The sequence below is a fragment of the Falco naumanni genome, chromosome 1, assembly GCF_017639655.2.
Source record: "Falco naumanni isolate bFalNau1 chromosome 1, bFalNau1.pat, whole genome shotgun sequence".
Taxonomy (NCBI): Eukaryota; Metazoa; Chordata; class Aves; order Falconiformes; family Falconidae; genus Falco; species Falco naumanni.
In genome coordinates, this window is record NC_054054.1 from 20,717,438 (window position 1) to 20,738,537 (window position 21,100).

Consider the following 21,100-nt stretch of genomic DNA (forward strand, 5'->3'; position numbering starts at 1 on the left):
TACTCATACAGATCATCTCCTCATCACCTCTGAGAAGAATAATCTCTGTGTTATAACCAGGAAAGAGACATTTAAAATAAGGTGTTAAATATATGGATGGGCAAGACTATATCAGATGAGAATGGCATGGGCTAATCCTTTAGTGAAAGATGAAACCATGCTTCAGTGGCTAAAGTCAGTGGCAGATGGCTGATACACAAAGTGTGTTCTGAAAAGGAAAAGAAAACTTTTGGGGTATTATATGTGGTAGGGAGTAATTGCTCAACAAGTACATGCCTTGCAAGCTGTTATTCAGAATCTCTTCATTTTTGTTGTGCATTAGGAACAGAAACCTGCAGTAATTTGCAACTTAGTAATATTCAGCATTCCAGGATACCATTGTATCAGGTTATCAAAGAAATGTGTGATATGTAGAGCACAGATATTTCATGACAGCAACCAGCTTTGGACAGAAACAGTGGCAGAAGGAAATATTCCCTCATTACCCTCTTGTCTGAATGCAGCTAGCTGAATTATGGGGTTGTAAAAGCAAGATGAAGTTTTTGTATTTCTGATTTGGATTTGGGTTTGTTCACAGAAGTTCCTTTTTCTTCTGGAAAATGGTGGTTTGTTTCGCTTGGATGATTGATCAGAAAGTTGCTTGGATCCTAATATGACGGGAGAAAGGAACTCTGACTGTAAGCGAAATCTGGAGTGTAATTAAATACGCCAACACAATGTGCATAACTTTTCAAGCAAGAAGCACTCTTAAGACAGAGACAGTGTATGTGCCTGATGCAATGTCCTAAAAGTCTGCCTGTCCAACCAAAAAATTGCATTACTTTTTCCTCAAGTTTTCTATTCTTAGGCTGAGCTTTGCAAAACATTTTTCTGAGATTCTAGGCATCTCTGCCCCAAAGAGGTGTTCGTTTTAATCCTCGCTGTCAGAATTTACCTGCTGCTGTTACTCATTGGTAATTCTTTTCTAGTTTTTGTGCTTGGATCAGCCACTTTCAACAGAACCAGAAAGCACGGTCAAAGTCGTTCTTGAATCTTACGTATTCAGCTAAAGGCCAAGATTGTTCTCAGTGCCTCATGACCAAGCTGTCAAGTGGGATTGCAGGACAGTCTGTGAAGGGTTCATACTACCCAGTATTTTCATTAATAACTTCAGTGAAGAAGTAGAGAACATCAGTTAAATGCCAGTCTAGGAAAATTACAGGTGATCTATAGGGAAGAATTTAAATGTTGAATTAACTATTTTTATCATCTTTAAGAAAGATATAAAGATGTCAAGAACTGAATAAAATCCAGCCAACACATGCTAAGGAATATTACCTGCAAGGAAAGAGTGAAAGAATTTTTTTTTTTTGGCTTAGCACAGTCAAGAAGGAGGTGAATTGTGATGGCAGTCTCTTCATGTGGAAAATTAGTCTGTAATCTAGATTCCAATCTTCTTCACAAAGTCTGGAATAATAAGTAATCATCTTATTTTATATCAGAAGTATAGACAACATATTATGAACTTTATTTCCTGGAGGGCCAGAACATTTAGCGATGTTGTGGAAGGAACATCCTTGGCAATGTTTTAAGGCAGGTAGTTTAGACATACTGGTCCTGCCTCATAGCTTGGGTATAAACTCAGTGACTGTAGATTTCACTTTCAGCCTTAATGTTTGTATAATTCACATGAGAAAATACACCCCTTAGATAACAATCCCACCAGTTAATTTATTAGGTTAGTGTTTTGCTTTTTGTTGGAATTGATACTGGAATTAGCTTCTGCTTTTGCAGTTTTATTTCCAGCACTTAGCAAATCCAGGAGCTCCTGTTTGGCGTTCACAAAGGGACCATACTCACAGATTTCAGACATAGATATATGTTTTGTTTGTGTTTAAGATTTTCGCAAGCTTTCACTTGTGCATCCAGGACCCACTTCTGATTTTGTTTCCAATATTTTAATATCTGAATAATTGAAATAACGTAAGAATATCAGATGTTGCATTTGGTGGCCCTGAGGAAAAATGTGAACATAAACACTGAGGTGTTTGGAAGTCTTGTGAATTCAACCTGTTTATTTGTGATACTTGTGTGCAGGTTCAAATGTTTATGTCAATATCGGCAGTTCAGCAAAGTGCTTCTGATTAGAGTTTTAAGAATGTTTTTAGTACTTTTGTTTATTTTGAAACAATTACCTGGTTTATGTGTTGTCACTTACTATATTGTTAAACTTCAGAACTGTATTTTATTTCAAAGAAAAAGCAGTGATAGCAACTTACAGATGACAACCTGAAGCGACTGATATTTTTATCTATCCTAGATAAAAATTCTATCCTAGAGTTTCATTTACTGCTTAATAGTACATTAATTTTCAGTTAATTTTGCCATTAACTGAAATAGAAATAAGCATATGTCATTGCAGTCGGAAGAAAGAATGTTTAACTGTCTTAGCTGCAAAACTAGAACTGATCTTGTTGAATGCTACTACTTTATTTTATAATGCTCAGAGAAGTTCAGGGCCCTGTAAAATATACCAAGTTGCCACATTCATATATACGTGTGACTAATAGAATGTCCATAATAATGAGCAAAGATTAAGGAAGGTGAAAGAATTGCAGTACCCTGTGACATAGTAACAAAAATCAAAACTTGCATTTCAATGAGAAGTATTTTTTAGCAAGTGGCAAGGTAGGATGATTAAGTCAGCCTGCGAACAAGGACAACGTTTATTCGACTTCTTTCTTTAGGTCATTTTTGTTTAGCTAAGTAAGACTTTCCCATTTGGTATTGTCTTTTCCAGCACCTTGTGGGATCTTTCCCATCACACTACTTCCTCTGAATTGCATGATTGACCAGAAAGAAGGCCCAGGCCAGCAAGTGGAAACAGCCTGAACTACATACAGTCATCCACTTCTGCAACTCACTTCTCCCTCATTTTCTGTCTTTTCTGTCCTCCTCGCCTCTCCTCCCCTCCCCCCCACCCTTTCCTCCCCTCCCCCTCCCCCTCCCCCTCCCCCTCCCCCTCCCCCTCCCCCTCCCCCTCCCCCTCCCCCTCCCCCTCCCCCTCCCCCTCCCCCTCCCCCTCCCCCTCCCCCTCCCCCTCCCCCTCCCCCTCCCCCTCCCCCTCCCCCCTCCCCCTCCCCCTCCCCCTCCCCCTCCCCCTCCCCCTCCCCCTCCTTGGAGACAATGAGTTACTATAGTTTTCCCCCAAACAAGACTTAAACTGGAGGCAATTTAAGCACTGGATAATGCCTCCATTCTTAGCAGGTGTTTAAATTCATCCTGAGACTGTGACTGCCCTATGTGCTTCGTTTTATGCCATGAAATGAAATCAATTAACTATTCAGTATTAAAGTTAATATATGTGTAGTTTCTTATTCATGATATGAGTGAAATCAAGAGGTTCAGAGATTAGATATGCCTGTTTGTAAAAAAGGGGGTTGTAGTTACTACACAATGACAAAGTCACTGCTCAATGAATGAGCAGTTCTAACTGGCATTTCTGTATCCATCTTAGCTTAAGACAGCTATTTACAGGTATAACTGTTACTGTGAAATACCTGACTGGAGCCAAAGAATAAATTAGGCAGAGATAAACTGCCAGCAGTTGCTTTTTTAAATTAAACTGGTCCTAACAGATGTGGGGGTCAATAGAGCATTGCAAAAATGAGATGCAGGAGTTGCAGTGCTTAATTTCAGTAGCAGTCACAACAGAAGTGTTAATTTTTTTAAACACAGACAAGTGGAAAATGTTGTAGCCAGATTTACCTCACAGTAGCTTTCCCTGTATGTATAGGGTGTTTGGTTTGTACTAAAGTCAGTTGATATGTATGTAACAAAGAAAATGTAGGTAAAAGCTGGCATTAGGAAAAAGCTTATTCCATTTTTCAAGCAACAAATTGCTAAAGAAAACCTGTGGTTTATTACATTTGTTAAAACAAAATCTTAAAGAAACCTGCCACATTTTCTGTCACAGGTCTTTGCAACTTCTATTTTTACCTCTAATGTGTTGAATAATTTTCTTTGTCAATTCTTGCACCTTCAGGAAAATCTGCAGACATGTTTTCACAAATTTAGAATGAACTAACTGAATGAATGTTTTTCTTAACAATAGTAGGGAGGTTTGTTATGTCTTTGTAAAAGTTAAATCCTGAAGAAGGTAGATCTGTAACCCTGTGTTTACTTAAATACTGAAGTTGAGCTAACCTAAACCTCCCACATATGTTGCAAATGAAACTAAGTACTTTTACTGTTACAAATTTTCATGAAATACATCTTGCATTCTGACAGAGGCAGTACAGGGTTCCCTATTTTCACTTCTAAATTCAAATTCTTTTGAAAGAAAAAAAAAAGATTATAATTATCTGGAATATACTTCCATGCCTATGAAAAGTGTGGAAAAAAACATTTTTGTGAATATGTCCAGTTTTAAGTTATGTCTAGGGTGAAAAAAATAATTATTTTTGCAGATGAAGAATTACGTATTTTCATTTCTATTATGTGCTGGATTGGTAGTGTCTCTGTAGCTATGTTGGACAGACTGGCAAGAGATAATACATTTCAGGTATTGATATAATGTATTCAATAATATACAATGTATTTGATAGACTTTTCAAAACACTGTTGCTGTTGTCTTTCTGTTCAGGATCCAAAGACTATCATTGTTTTTCTGGGATCCATAGGAAGACATTCTATGATTTAGTATTCTTGTTATCCTCAAGTTTTTTTAGAGAAAATGGGATGGTTTATTTGTAGAATTTAAATTGTCACATCACATCTAGTAACATAGTTTACATAGAAAGCTTCCAAAAAATCCCCAATAAACAAACCAAAAATGCACAAAAACCCGCAACCCTTCTGTTTTAATTGCCTTGCCTGTAACATAAAATGACTTAAAGGAAGATGACAGGTGAATGTTGCCCTTGTTCACAGGCTCACAGGCTGGCTTAGGCATCCTAGTTTGCCATGTGTTAAATAATGCTTGCCCTCATTGAAATACCTGGTTTGATGGCTATAACTCTTTGGAAACTCTGGCCTGTATACGGCGGAAGTTAAATAATCCTAAATACATGCAAGAAGCAAGGAGCATTTCTTCAACAGCATTTTTTCCATGCTGTGGAATCCTTCTGCATTTAGGACAGATGTATTAGAAGGACATTTGCTGTGCAAAGGTGGTGATGGAGCAGAGCTTCATGTTTTCTTGGAGGCACAATATGGTGCCGACTCCTCACTGAGAATGGTACAATTGCCTCATCAGCCCTGGGGGTGCTGTAGTACTGCAGGGATGGTTGTAGTTTGGGCTACAAGAACAACAGATTAGGGATCACTTCTCAAAATTTATCACTTAGAGTTGGCTCACACTTTCATACTTCATTTCCAGCCTTTGAGAGTTGAAAGACTGTCATTTTTAAGAAAATTCAAAGCTAAGAGCCTGATTTAATCCCAAGAACTAAGGCCACAAGCACAGGCCTGTCAGCAGCTGGCCAGGAAGCTTTAATTTAGTATGTGCATTTTGTTATGATCAGTAGTTGAAAACTCATTAATTTCTGTGGGTGGTCCACTGCACTGTGAGGCTAAAATATTGCTTAGGGCTTTTTGTCTTTTATCAAATGGATACAAGTCTTCTCTACTACTTGTAACAACATTACAGTTTGACACAGTGTCACAAGCATGGACTATGCCTGCATCAGAAGCTCTTAAAGAAAGAAGCCTTGCTTCTTAAATGTTGCATGGTATGTATATCTCTTTGACAGGTCAGTGTTTGTTTGGAAATAAGTCCTTTTGATACTGCATTCAAATCTAACTTCTTTCTCCATATCCAGTGAATCTATTTAGATGCCTTCACTAAAGGATTCAGATATCTGAGAATTAAATGTCATTAGCTTGTGATACTGGTACTGTGCTTTTAAAAAGGATTCCAAAAGAAAAAGGAGTTCAAAGAAAAGACTTGCCATTTTGCCAAGATATTGAACTTCTGTTTGCTGAAGAGTGCCAAACATCAAATTGGCAGAGTATCTTGGGGCTTTTGTTTTTTAAGGTGAAGGAGGAAGTTTTAGTCCAAAATACATTCCGTAATTGTTAAGTATGTGTTATGCTTTTAAAGTATTTGAAGATGCAGATCCAACACAAACCTTAGTGTATATCTGATTTTTATGAGCTCCATTGATTGTATTAGTTCAGCTGATTAATTTCATACTTATTTTCCTAACTTTGTGTAGACAAATCCAGCCATTTGGAATTAAGGTCCATAATTTGGACAATGGTTTATAATTAGTGTGTGTTTTTAAATGCATTGCAGGGAAGGTACATACTGATTTTTGTCTGACATGTCTCAAGCATCTTTTCATCTTTTTCTGAAGAAAAATGATGGAAAGCTGAGATTCTTGTGAATGCAGGAGCTGGAAATCAAAAAAACCCACCACTTTGAAACTTGAGATTAAATTCTGAAATGTTAACAACATTTGCTGTCCTTGTTCTGTCTTGCTGCTCTTCATCAGTCCTGACTCAATGAAAAAATACTTGCCTTCTTCATATCCGTTTAATTCTTTTCTATCTGTTGAGGCAGCTACTAGATTGGTGATTACGCCCAGTGATGCTGGCGGTACTTGTTATACAACTGTCTTTTCAGTAGGAGTTAGGAGACAGTCACTAAGATGCCATCAGATGACAAAACCTTGCATGTGGCTTCTTTCTCCCTTAAACTACTGAGAATCAGAGGGGTGTCCAGAAAGGTTATCTGAGTACAGCTCATGTTTGTGAGAGCAGAAATAGGACTAAAGTCTGGCATAGCTGCCACACGCATCATAGCCATGCCTTAATAATGATCAGCAACACTAGTGCAGGCTCAGCCACAGAGGTGTTCAGGTCAAACATTCTCTCCAGTTTCACAGTTTAACTTTGAAGTGGCTCCACCAGTTGAGCTGTTCTGCAAGTCCTAAGGGTTCCTCAACCTGTGTTGTCTGATAAAATTTGTCTGAAATGTGTTATAAAATCTTCCCTCAACAACCAACTGTAAACTCAGTTACCAGGCTTAGAATGTTGACCTAACTTCTATAAATTTGGTCATTTGAAACTAACTCAGAGAAGGCAAGACTTTAGTAATGAGCAGGGCAAATGTCTTTATATGTGATTTACAGTTCACGTGCTTGTTTTTAAGTCAGGACAGTGTGAACTCTTAAAAATAAACAAAAAGAGAGCAAAATTCCACCACTTAAAAATCAGCCTTAAAGTGGTATACACTGGTAAACAAAGCTGAGAATAATCAGTAGGGAAAATAATTTGTGGTTTCAAGAAAAATAAAACTCCTGACCCTACCAGTAAACACCTGTTCAATTTTATGTATGCTTTCTACTGATTTCAGCTAGGGGGTTACAGTTCCAAAGCAAGACTTGACTAGTTGAAGCACAAGATGACAAGAAGGGTGGTCTGTTGGACAAAAGAAAAGCTTCTAGAGCTAGAAACAAATCTGAACAGAAAGAAGAGTATTTGAACTGTGTTTCTCACATCCAAGCATAAGCAATATCAAGCCTGTGTTTATTAACTATGGCTTATATAGCTTTTCACGCTGAAATAATTTTAAACTAAATATAAAACTGCCAGCCTGAGAATATCACCTAAGTGTAAAGGCAGAGAAGTTGAGATGGAGTTGCAGCTAAGTAGGAACACTGTGGCATGCATTCACAGGAACTGTGTTGGCAGGAAATAGTCAGTAAAAAGAAAAAAAAGGAATCAGGTGGCCAAGTGTTTTCTTGGGAAAAAGTTGGCAGGAAAACACCCTTGCATAAAAAAGACCCAGTACAAATAAGGTGGAAAAGCTTACTTTAGTGCTTCCCTTTTTTTTTTCCACCCTTGAGAAACAGAAGTTATCAACATTTTGACTTGCTTCAAAAACAGGCGGTCTGGCTGGCAGCCATAGGTAGGCCTGCTGTGAAAACATTTCTGTGGCTGATATTAATACTTTATGGTAACCATTACCATCCGGAAAGAAGCACTGTACAGAGTGTTAACACAGTAACTGTTTTATTGCTGACGTATTTCAATTACTTTAAACAATCTTTCCTGAAACAAATATATAAAGCAAGCACATTTTCTGCAAGATATAAAATAAACAGTTGAATAAAGATGATACAAATAAAAGAAGCAAGCCATATTGCAAAGCCATCTTGTACAGCCTATCAATAAAGAAAAAACTAATCCTGTAAAACTGTTGCAGGAAAAGTAGTTTATTATAGGGAAAGTGTCGTCTGTAGTCTTACATCTAGATGTCTCCGGTTTTGTTTACTGTTTTGCTAAAACCAGATGTTCAGTATTATTTCAGTTTGTTCCTCCATTGTTTGGTACTCGGTACAGTTCATCATCATGCCTGGGAGCTCTGCATAGTACTTTAGTGGACTTCTGGTTTGACAACCAATGTCAATGTTCCTTTTGAATCTTAAGTTTCATTTATCACTCGCTCTAATTCTTTTCCCCGACTAATAAACTTTCTGGGGTGTATGCTTATTTGGGTATATTTTTTATTCATATATTTTTTTAAGCCAAATGAATTCTCCCAGAAAGGAGAACATGCCCTCCTGTATAATTATAAACTGTATCCAGAGATCATCATCTTCTGAAGTAGAATTTTCTTCTTTTGGTTTATTCATGTTCCAGGCAGATTCTTTTGTCTACATGAAGAATATAATCTAACATAACTTCTAACTACTACTTTTGCAAGGCCCTAGAGTGTATAGCATCCACTTTATTATAACTATTAACTGAAAAACATTTTTCTATTTTCCCCTGAGGAAAGTAACAAAATGGGGGGTTTTGCTAATAAAAGATGTCTCTTCCATCTGTTTTATGGTTAATCCTTGACCAAATTCTTCCCAGCACTAGAAATACAGAAACCAGATCATAGTACAGTCTTGCAGCTTCACAACCACCTGGTATGCCATATCAGAAGTACATAGCTTAAATCTAAAATTGAATTATATTGGCAAAAATTATACCAGAAGAATTGATGATAAGTAATGTAGCAACTGCTGGAAGTTCTTTTTATTTTTTCATCAGGCATTCCTTATTTTCCAAGCATAGTAGGACAAAGTGGGTAAAATTGATTTAATAAATTTAGTAAATAAGGTAATTTAATTTCATAGCTGACATTTTCCAAATGTGCTTTCTAAGAATGCTTTCTAAATGTTTCCTACTGTTGTACTGGTTAAGGGTCAGCTAGGTATCTTGCCAAGGGGATGCACCATATTTTAAGCATAGTATATCTGTAGAGTTTATGGGCTGTTTGTGTTGTGGGAGTTGCTTGTTATGTTTTCTGTAATGGTAGTATTTAACATAAAAAATGCTAACATATCTACTCACAGAATTTCAGGCTTTGGCATGTAACTTGAATTTCCTTCTTGGCTAGTAAAACAAACATTTTTTTACTGTTTATGTATATTGCCAGTGATGTAGGGGTTAAGCTTGTGAGATGCAGAAGGTTAAGCTGTAGTTTCCAGTTCTCCATCCCCTGGCCTGGGACATAACTTGTGTGTGGCGAGGAAATGGGGCATCTAATACATCTACCACTGTTCAGTTTCATTGGAGACGTGCAGCTTCTCTCCAAACACATAACACTCTCTGCATCCCCTAAATGGGATTTAGACTGTAAGTTTCCTAAAGGCCTCCGGGATAAACAAGAGCTCTGTTACCCCCAAGCACAGTGTCTCCAATTCCTTCCTTCGTGCAGCAGTGGAACAATCTGCAGCTGCTGGGTCACTGAGAGCAATGAGCTTTCTCCGTATCCGCCTGCCTGTGCCCCCACATACCCTCCCTTAGTTGCAGTGTTGAAGCCTCCTTCCGTGCTGCCATGACAGAGGAAAAATGAAGAACATCACTCCTGCAGAGGCCATTCTCCTTGCTCAGTTGCAGCCTGCAGTAAAAAGGACCCAGGTAACTTTGCGTCCCTTTCTTAAGTCACTTTGTAGGCTGTAGTACAGGTCTGAAAGGTGACCCCAGTGCTTAGTACACCTGAGCTAAAAAATCCTGTTTCTCTATGCAGATGTGTGCATGAGTGCCTATGACCATGCACCTAATCCTGTTTTACAAGAAAAATTGAGAATTTATGTGATGCTCCTACTGCCCTGAGGAAAAACACTGTGAACATGTGCTGTAGTCCCTTGAGTTGAGGTGAATCTATCCTGGAAACTTTAACACAGTTCCAAGAGAAGTGTCATCCTGGGTAAAAGTGGTTTCTTTCCAAGACACTTGCTCCTCTGGGTACAGCTGCTATCTGTAAGTGATTCAGACTAATGGCTCCAAGTCTGGAGGAACCTTCAGTCCTGACACAGGGCAACAGTGTTAACCTTGCTTTATCCTCTGCCATGTTGGGCAAGGCAGCTCTTGTACTCATTGGTTTCACTGAGGTTTAGTCCTAAGTGTCACAGGGATGATATTATTCTTTATGAGGTGGGACTATGTCATGCAGTGGATAATCTGATGTTGGGTGTAGTTTTTTAAAATTTTTCTTTTTAAAAAAGTAGGTTTTAATGCTTCTTCCTTAACATATCCCTGATGCTATACTCACAGGAATATTTTGCTGTAAATTAGAATAAATTAGGGGAAATGGATTTGTGATTTAAAGCAGCTGAGATCTCCCTTAGTGGCAAAGCTCCTTTTCACTTCAGAGAGAGCAGGATCATGTCACCTTTCAGAAACATGCAGCATATTTCAGTAAGCACACATTACATAACTTGTTCCACATTTCTTTCTCTTTTTAGTATCCCAGTGTTGTGAAAATTATGTTCCCATTAATCATTATAGCTGTCCATCTCTTTCTGTGAACATAAATTACCCTCTGCTGCCCTTCCTGCACAGGAACATATATAAATCAAACCAAGTATATATACGTGATTGGTTCAGCGAAGGGAGTGTCAGCTCAAGGGGGCTTTGCTACTGCAAAAGTATGAACCCAGGATTTGTCTCTGTACTCAGTGGATTGCAATGCTGTGTGGTAGTGTCACTTGCCAAATAAGATTTCCCCTTTAGCACATGCATAGCTTCTTTGAATGTCAATGGACAGCGCGTGCATTCATTGCAGGGAGACCTGCAGTTGAGTCTTAAATGTAATATTGAATCAGCAGCCTATTGTGTTATATCTGCCTCTGAAAACGCTTCGGCTGGAAAAGCAGTACTTTGTAGAAAACACCTACGCAACTCAGAAAAAACAGCAGGCCTCTACATTCCTGTTTAAGATTGTCACCAACTTTATTGAGACTGGTTTTAGAAAGCATTTAAAATCTAGATGTCTAAAATTATATATGCAGTACCATATTCAGGCTACAAAACAGTGGGCTGATTTTAAGACGTGGTGGGCATTTATGCATTTCACTCTTTTTGGGTCTCAGCACTTGTGAAAAGTAAGTAATTTTTATTTACATGCTTTGAGCGTGGCTTTAGTGACTTAACTTATCCAACACTGTAAATATAGAGGCTAGGTTATTTTTAGACTTCACAATGTGATACTGGGCAAAGTACTTTTGAAACAGAGATTACTGGTTACAAAACCACAACCTTGGACCAACATTTTTCAGTAACTGTCTATTTCTTTTTATTCAGGACATTAATTGGGAAGACTCCAGTAGCAAGTTAAAGGCTGGTTGCAGATGATCCTCAGGCAACAGATCCTATATCTAGAGGTTAGTTTTCTCCAGTGAAGAGATCAGAGAAAAACTCACCTGCAGGACAGATTGAATTTTCTGTTAAAGTATATGTAAGAAATTAATTCAGGATTAGTTGTACATGGAAAATCAGTTTATTATTTAGCCTCTGAAGAGAGGTGAATTTACATTGGTCTTGTGGAAGGGCACAGACCAGTTGTTTTAGGCCAAAATATGTCAATTTCATTCTGACCCCTTCGATTTTGTGGTGAGAAATGAAATGCTTACATAGTGGAGGTAGCAGAAATTAAGAAGTCATCTAAATAAACTTTCTGATCATCTTCAGCTGACAATCATGTGACCAAAGCAAGTGATGTTCCTTTTGCGACCATGCAATGTTTGGTGACATTATAGGTATTGGGTGTCAGTTAACATCCAGGCTTGTGAAGCAGAGACATCTGAATGTTTTAATAGCTTTCAGAGACTATTTGCTTAGTAAAGTAGCAGAATGACTTTGTACTAGTAAAGTGACACTTCTAAAGCTCCAGGTCTACCTCTGGCATTTGGGAAGGTTCTTCCCAACGTGTTTTTGCCTAGGCAGACTCAGTATTAGTAGACAAAAAGTAGAGTCTGTTGGTGTTGTGTTTTTTCCAGAATCGGAAATGAGATGTAGACCCCATTTTTGGAGTTACAGTCTGACTGAACTTGTTTTCTATTTGGTGTTTTCATTATCAAAGGAGCTTAAGAGTTTCTGTCTTGGCACAGTTACTTTTGCTGAGGAAAAAGATGTGCCTTTGCCCACCAATAAAGCGGTCTCCATGTGGAAATGAAGATTCTTTTTTTTAGAAACCAAAGCCCAATTTGAAAAAGACTCAACAGAATTGTTGTCACCATACCAAAAAAAAAAAATATCGTATTTGGGCTTTTTTTTTTTCCTATCTCACATGTAGGGAACCAGTTACTGCACTCAGTGTGCACATCATTAGCCATCCTTAGTGAATTTTCACCAAACAGTACTGATGATGTTGCTGTTCTACTTTGTGACATCTCCATTGTTTCAGTATTTCCTGGTGATCCCATTATCTTCAAAGTTAATTGGAGTACTTCATGGCTGAAATGTGAAAAGCCTGTAGCTGAGCAGATGTTCCTTTTGTAAAGTTAGTGTAAAAGTACTGAATTAGAAGTACCATTTCTTTGTTGCTGTGTCAAGATGAGTCATGACATCTTATATTTCAAAAGTTTTAACATTGTTCTCAAAAACTTTTAAAAGCTGCCCTTGTCAATACCTAACCTCATAACACAAAATTGAATGCTATATTGTTAGCTTAAACAAGTATAAACTTTAAAATTGTAACACCTCACAACTGAAGAAGTGTTACTATATTATACCCCCCAAATATACCTTTCAGTTTGAGCCCTATGAAGTGCAAAATGTTGCAGTGGTTTTCATTGTGTAAAGCACATCTACTATATTACTACACAGTTGTTTTGGAGATAATTTCTAAGTTTGTGATCAATTCTTGGCATATCTTCCTTTTTTTCCTTGAGCTGTTATTAGAGTCATACACAAAAGATCCCCCTGGGGGGCAGATTGCCATAGTATGTATTTTACAGTATTTTTGGAAGGTGTACAATAGGTTGTATACTATTCTTTACCAAGTATGAGCAACAGCATTGGGTGTAATACTTGCTGGATTACTATATCCAGGTTACAGCATGATCAGTCTGGCCCTTTAATTTTTGTTATAGATGTAATTTACCACATCCAAATAATCATGAATTCAGGCATGTAACTCTTAAACATGGAGAATCAAAGACCAAATTTTGAGCCATAGTTCCATCTTTCCATAGATGGCTGCAAGAAGAAAAAATTTAAAATAGGAGCAGGAGTACTTAACTCTTGAAACATGCTTTATTCCCTCTTAATGTTGTTGCTTTTATTTCTTTCCTCACAGATTCACTTAGTTTAGAAACGTTCCATGGCTTGTTAGATGAATAACAGAACAAAACTCCTACCATCTCATATTTTCCACTTTACAAGAGTCCAACCATGCCATAGATATTTTCCATTCTTGGTCTTGATATCCTACAGATGTGGAATTAAAACTCCTCTAAACTATATGGGAATGCATCATGGAATTGTACATGTGTGTTTTACTTTTCTGAGTAATTTCTCCATTACTTGGTCTACACTGGATGTGGGCATTGTGCCCAGTGGAATAACACTCGCTGTACCAACACTTGTATGCACCTTAATTCAGATAAAGCTTATCTACCAAATAAAGTAGAAACTGCCAGCATTTACAGATTATTTACTTTTCCAAATTTCTTTTTTGCTTAGTATAGTGAATAGAACTAAAAGTAACAAGAACTATTTAGTGTAGGGGTCCTCAAACTTTTTAAACAGGGGGGCGGCGTGCAAATTAAGTGGCAGGCAGTCATCTGTGGCTGCTTGGTTTCCCCCTCAACCCCCGGGGGGGTGGGGGGGCGTGTGGGAGGCAGGGGGGTTCTGTAAATACCGGGGGCCAGATTGAAGACCTTGGGGGGCTCTATCTGGCCCACGGGCCGTAGTTTGAGGACCCCTGATTTAGTGCAAAGGTCTGGAACTTCAAGTTGTCTTTATGGTTCCATCCCCCTTGAAAAATATACTGCAAGAATAAAAATCATTGGTGCTGGACTTAGGGCTTTTTTTTAATGGAGAACTAGGAGTCTAAAGCTTATTTCCCCAGAAATGTGGACTCCCTTTCATCTGAACATTGCACAGATTCTGTTCTTCAATGTCATTTCACTAGGAAAAAAGATACATGTAATATAAAGAGTACACACATAAGTACAAAAGCTGAAAGTTTTTTTCCTAAGCAAATATTTATCTTGATGCTATGATATTTGATTTAGAACAAATAGCCATGATCCATAGCCATAGCAGTGAAGAGGCATGGATGAGTGATATCTTAGGGAGGATAGATACAGTGAGTTTTCTTTTTTCCCTGTATTGTATTTACTGTTAGAAATGAAATTAAAATAAACAGCTGTGTAATACTGTAATTGTCCTATTTGAAAGTGGAAGGTAACTCGGGCATGCATGGCAAGGAAGCTGGAAGCACCAAAGTCTGCATGATTTTTGACAGTCCACATAATGCATTTTAATTATACCAACTTCCTTCTCCTTGCCCAGTCTATGTTCCTTGCTACTTTGCTTTTAAGAAAGATTCATTAGCAATGGGTGTGTTGTTTTCCATTCCTGTACTTTCTGTCTTTCTTTTTGTAGATGATTTCTGTTCCAGGAATTCGCATTGCTAATTCATTAGAACAGATATTTTTTCTTTAAGCTTTTCGTTTATTAAAAACACTCTGCCAGCAAACTGATTTTATCTACGTTTATTATTTTGCCACCTGTTTAGAAGCAGAAGTTAACTGTTAACTCCACTTGAAAGAAGTGGCAAGTTTGTCGTGCTCTACTCACTCATTTTTAAATTAGTCATGCAACTTCTTATTAAAGCAGTTTTCAGGGAGTCACAAAGAAATTTTTACACCACCATCTACAGTGACGTAATTTTTCATGTGTGTCATATTCTCCCCAGGTTAATGGGAAAGACTGCTGACATAAACATGCCTTTGGTGCCTTTGAATATGGCTGTGCTATTCTTTTCCCATTAGTGGCACAGTTGAGCACCTCAGTAGCAGCTGAGTTTGTATTTTACATTACTGTTAGGATAGTTACAAAAAAACATGTGCGCCTTAGTAACAGACATCATCAGGACCATCTGAATCTTAATTATTTAAGACTGAAGACATTGACAATGATGATTTGGCAGTGGCTCATAGAGAAACTCAATGATTCTGTTGATTTGCATGGATTTTGTTTGCTTTATTATAGACTTTTGGTGAGACTAGAGTGGTGATGTGGGAAAGGATGGGTGCTTCCATTATGGTAAAGCAAATGCAGACTCCCCTTTTATTTCTTCTGATTTTTTTAACTAATCCTTCTACTGCCCTTTTAGGTTAATCCCTGTTCACTCAGCTATGGTTACTATTGGTTAACAACTCCAAAGCCTTACTCTGTCGTAGGTTGGGGTGAATTTTATCTGGCAGACTGGGCCGTAACTTGATCAGTCTCTTGAATTGCTAGATTGTTTCTTCCAAGGATTTGGAGCTTCCGTGCTACTTATTTTCTGAGCTGTAAGAATGTAATTGTGCTGGTTGTTAAGTATGCACTGCTACTATAAATAGTTAGTGGATTATAGGTGAAGGTAAGAGCCAAGAATGCCTGCGTTGAAGTCCATTGTTACCATTGTCTCAACAGCCCTGGGCAATTCACGTGTTCTTGCATTGTCGTATTTTCTTCCATTTGTAAAATTAGCTAATGACATCTATCCACCTCATGGTGTTGAGATCAGGAATAATTAGCTAGTATCTGTGGTAGTCATTAAATAGTGCTGTGTGAATACCTCCATCTTACTTAGCTCGAACTGTAAAGTTTTACGGCATTTGAGTTCTGCTTCTGCTGCAGCATGTGTGTGGGCAAGCTGATAATTACAGTTTGGTGACTGGTGTCCAGACTGATCTTCTGTAACTGTACCATACCTTCTCTGTCAAAATAGAGGCCTTGTCAGGGAAAGCATTTAGTATATTAGCCTATATGGATTGTGTACCATTGCCCTCTATAGGGCAGCGCTAGACTTCGTTAAAAGTGGTTATCTTGTTTTGGGCTTCCAAGTTGAACACTGAAAGGATACACTAAACATTTCTTCAGGAATTTGAGTTTTGAAAAAGTCAGTCGCTTTGCTAGTAGTTGTGCAGGATCTTCCCATCCTCAGCCATTAACAAAAGATTAAATTTTACTGGTAATGAACATTTGCAAATAACTTTAGATATCACTGTTCAGGATACTGACTTAGCAATTCAACCAGCCTGAATTTTATGAATTTTTCCAGCTAAGGAGGAGAAGCATCTAACAGCTACAGCCTAGCTCAACGAAACAGCACAGCTCTAATTTTGGAAAAACTTGAGAGAGGACAAAATATGGTCATATTCTATAAGTAAGTTTGAAGTGTTTAGTGACAAATTGACAGTATTTTAGCAGAAAATAAATTAAATTCACCAGCCAGTTTAGTTATTGCAACTAAGAACAGGATTGCATAGGGTTTTCATGTTGCTGAGTGTCCATAACATGCTAGCCTGCTTAGCTGTTCATTAAAGAGGATAATATATAGTCTCTTTGATTTTATTTTTTCACTGGTGTGATTTGCCAGTATGACTTGGTCAGGGCATGAAGTCTGCAGTGGCAGACATCACAGAATGGCGAGTCCGTTTAGAATACTGCTTAGCACTATTGCCTACAAGCTTGTCTTAGATCTGTTTTCTTGTACACTCCCAGCTGTCTTTCTGTCTGTGCTAGACATTGGGTGACAGGGACCAGAATCAGGTGTTTCAGAGATTGCACCAGTCCCTAAAATGCTGAGGGGAAACAGAAGCATGGAAATCTACCATGTCCTACAGTCTAATAGAATAGTATTTTTTTGCTTTGCTGTTAACACATGATTTTGGGGTTTTTTTTCCCCCTCTCGGTCTCTGCCTATCTCACATCTTTTGTGGGCTGTGAGCATTCTATGTATATGTAAGTGAGTGTTCATTATAATGCACTTCCTGTGCATTGGCCTAACTATGTATGCTTTGTCAAAAAATACAACACATCTCATACACACTGTAGTGTCTGAAAGGGAGATCGTGAACAATGATAAAAATTTAAAACAGGGGAAGGCAATAAATACCAAAGTAGACACAACCAGTCAAATTCATATCTGGAAAAAAATTACAATGTGCCTTGAAATGCCCTTAATCCTCACTGTAGTTGTGAACTTAGTCCTAAAGCAGTTTCATGTTCTCTGCCCTCTGGTACACAGTTTATGGCAGAGCATTCAAAGGAGTAGAAACTATTATAAAGGTCACAAGGAAAAATAAAGTTACTGTTGCTACTGTCTGAATCCATCCAAACGCCTACCAGTGGCCATCCAAACCTGTATTTACACTGCTGTTCATTTGAGGTTAAATACAGAGGATTCACGTCTAACTCCAGTAATACACATCCAAAACACAGTGATCTGTATCTAATTTTGTCCGGGTAAACAGCAGCTTATTAAAACACAGGAAGAGATGACTAATGATCTGTTCCTTTGAGAAACCTCCGTGTTGATTTTGAAGAAGTGCTCTACCTAAAGTTCAAGATTATTATGGCTACCAAAATAACAACAATCATCTCTTCACTGCCCTTGGATGGATTATCAGGTTTGTTGATGATCCATGTCACAAGTACAGAAATATCTGATCTGACCTCTGCAAACCTAGATGAGTTTGGAGTGGCATATGTCTGTGGTCCTGGGACTTGATTTCTTGTACCAGATCAAGTCTGGTTAGGTGAGGAGCAAATTCAGGTGCAGCACTGCATTGACATGGTTATATAGGTTCTGAGACTGAGCTCGCATTGCACAGCCAGGCAGCATGGTTTCAGAGCTGTTAAGTCCTCTTAGAATTCATTGTACCAGGATATACTATAACACCAAATACACCTCAGGTCCAGATACAGAGGCATGTATTCTGTTTCTTTGTTTGCTAAATTGTCTTTTCATTTTACAATTTAGCTTAATGAAGAATTACTTATAAGTTAACCGTGTACTTATCCTAATGTGACCAAAATAAAATGTCACTTCCCTTAACAGCTTCAGCATTTTTAAAAAAAACAATTTACATGCTAAAGATTTTTCAATACCTGTACTGAAGATATACCTGTATATATAGAGAGAGGGAGATATAATCACCTATCTTCCAGCACTTTCCACACTGTCAAAAACTCTTTGATCCTCATTTGTCCAGATATCCTATAGACTTTGCATCCAGTCCACCTATTTTAGGCATTTATTTGGGGATGGAGTTAACCTCTGTTTAAGAATGCCTCTGCACATTGATTATAGAGGGGGCCAAGACAGTAAGAGAGTCCCAACTGAGATAACTATCCATACTTCTATACATCGAAAAGAGCAAGTTCCTAACAGAAGATGACATTACAAAATCTGATTAATGCCTTATTGTTTTGTCGATCACATTTTTAAAAACTGCAGGCTTCAAAGTACTACAGAACTGCTGACACCAGTTCCGTCCTTGTGAATTCATGACCAGTTGTATTTTGTGGTCCTGCACATTTCTGTGTGAGGTGAAATCCTTGCCCTGCTGACATAAGTGATAAATTAGTAAAGCTCCCATTGACTTAGCTTGGATCAGGATTTTGCTGCATGTGTTCAAAGGTTTTTTGTTGCCTTGTTATTCTGTCCTTGGTGTTGCTTTGAACTGCATTTTTTCTCAGGGCATACAGGTTCAGGAGGTAAATTGATTTATGTATTTCTACACTGATTTTTTTATTTTGTTTTACTATCACATGGAAAATCTCTTGGAGTTTTAAACTGCCACAGCAAGTGAAAAATGGTGCACAACTCCACAGAAATAGTGGAGAAAATAATTTTGAACTTTCACATAAGTCGTGAAATTATGTGGATCTGTAGAGGGGAATTTCTTGGAAACTAGAAAAGTTATCTGTTTGTTTCTCATCTTTTAAAACAATGGCATCAGAGGCTATTCTTTGGTGCTGGCAAGTAATTCACCAGAGAGCTTCAATTTAAGCTCTGTGTTCCAATATGCAAAAGATTTGCATTTAACTGTAAATATCAACATGAAAATCAGAGTAGCTGATGAGCACCTGATCAAAAATGCTACGTTTTGTTTATTCTTATAAGCTTTTCTGTTAGAAAAAAAAATATTACAAATACTGTAGAGTTTAGGATATGCTGACTTGTTTCATTCTTGTTTTCCTAAAATACTGATTTTCCGAGATTAGACTCAGGTGCATCCATTCATAACAGGAAGTGACTGATGAAAACTAAGATGGCTTAGCATATTGTTAATAATATTGTAAAATGGCTGTTGTTTTAGAACTGCCATAGTCCCATGAGGTTGTCCATGCTGGAAAAAAGTACCAAGACATCTATTACTCTGTTTCTGAATGTCATAAAGCTTCTTATTTACCATTTTTGCCTTGGCCAAATTGTGCTTGTCTACACCCTGCTTAAGATTATTGTTTACAGAATACAAAATTATTTTTCCAGCAATTAGCATATCTTTCCTTAGGTTTCTGTATTTATAGGGGAAAAATAAGTCATGAACCTCTGCATTGTTTAGACAAAATTATCCTCAGGTTTTGATTTATTTTAAAGGTGAAAATAGATATAGGTATTACTAATAGCTATGGGTTTATCAACACCCTTCTTTACTCAATGTGTGTCATTTATATTGTAATCTTCCAGCTGTATTTGAACTGCACCACAGCACAATATGTTCTTATTCTCCATTAATGTCTATTAATTAACCATTGCCTTTCTCCAGAAAGAAACCCACAGCTTAAGTGTGCATGCACAGAAACACTCCTGAGTTCATTTTGGTTTGAGTATAAAATACTTGGGTCCTTTTTGTAGGATTGGAAAGATGTGACCAAACTCCAGACATTTTACAGCACGTTGAGCACCGTTTCTGACACAGCAGCAACACAAAACTTATTTTCTAAAATCCAATAATATATCCAGTGAACAATTTGAAATCACTTTGTGTTCAATTTGAAGAAAACTGGATACTGGCCTGGAAACATCTGCTTTTCTTTCTGGACTTAAAATTACTTATTACACCAAATAGTTGTTCTTCCAGGCTCACATTTAGTAATTGAGCAGTCTGCCACACTGTAGTCATTTTAAACACTCTTCAGTGTTGATGAACACACCAGAAAATGTAGGGCATTTCAAGAAACCCAAAACATTATACAAAACTAATGACTGTTCACCTTTGTAGTGAGATTTTTAATCTGTTGCAAATTACTGAAGTCAAGGGAGTTATGTTAAACTGTGAATCTGGTTTATGCTTGCTTTTGTTATGATGTATTTAAGAATTTACCAAAGAAGAATGAAAACTGTAATAATGAAAAGGAATAGTACTGAGTGTCTTGTAAAGCCCTCATAGAGCAAAGCTATTAAAATGCTATTGTCAGTCTTCATCAGTTTCCCACGTTTTACATGCATCAATCATTTTTCTTGTATTTGGGGCAAAATCCTGCTTGCTTTATAAATGCAAAAACTGCGTTGCGATTCATTTCATGTAAATAGTGAAAATTTGATCTGGCCTTTCAAAGGTAGATGGTACCTGCTGTCCTTATTTCCTTAAGAGTTATTCACCCAAAGAGCATGAATAGTGTGAAGATTGAGTTCACAGTTTATCCTCAATATCTATTTATTCTTCAAATAGTAGTTTCAATTAAGAGAAACAGCAAGACAATACAGCAAAGCAGCCCTTGTGAGAAAACCTACAGGAACTAAACAGAGGTTTAGATGTATGTAAAGGTCAACATGTAATTTTATGGTGGGGATGAAAATGTTCAAACAATAAAAACTACTCTGACCGTG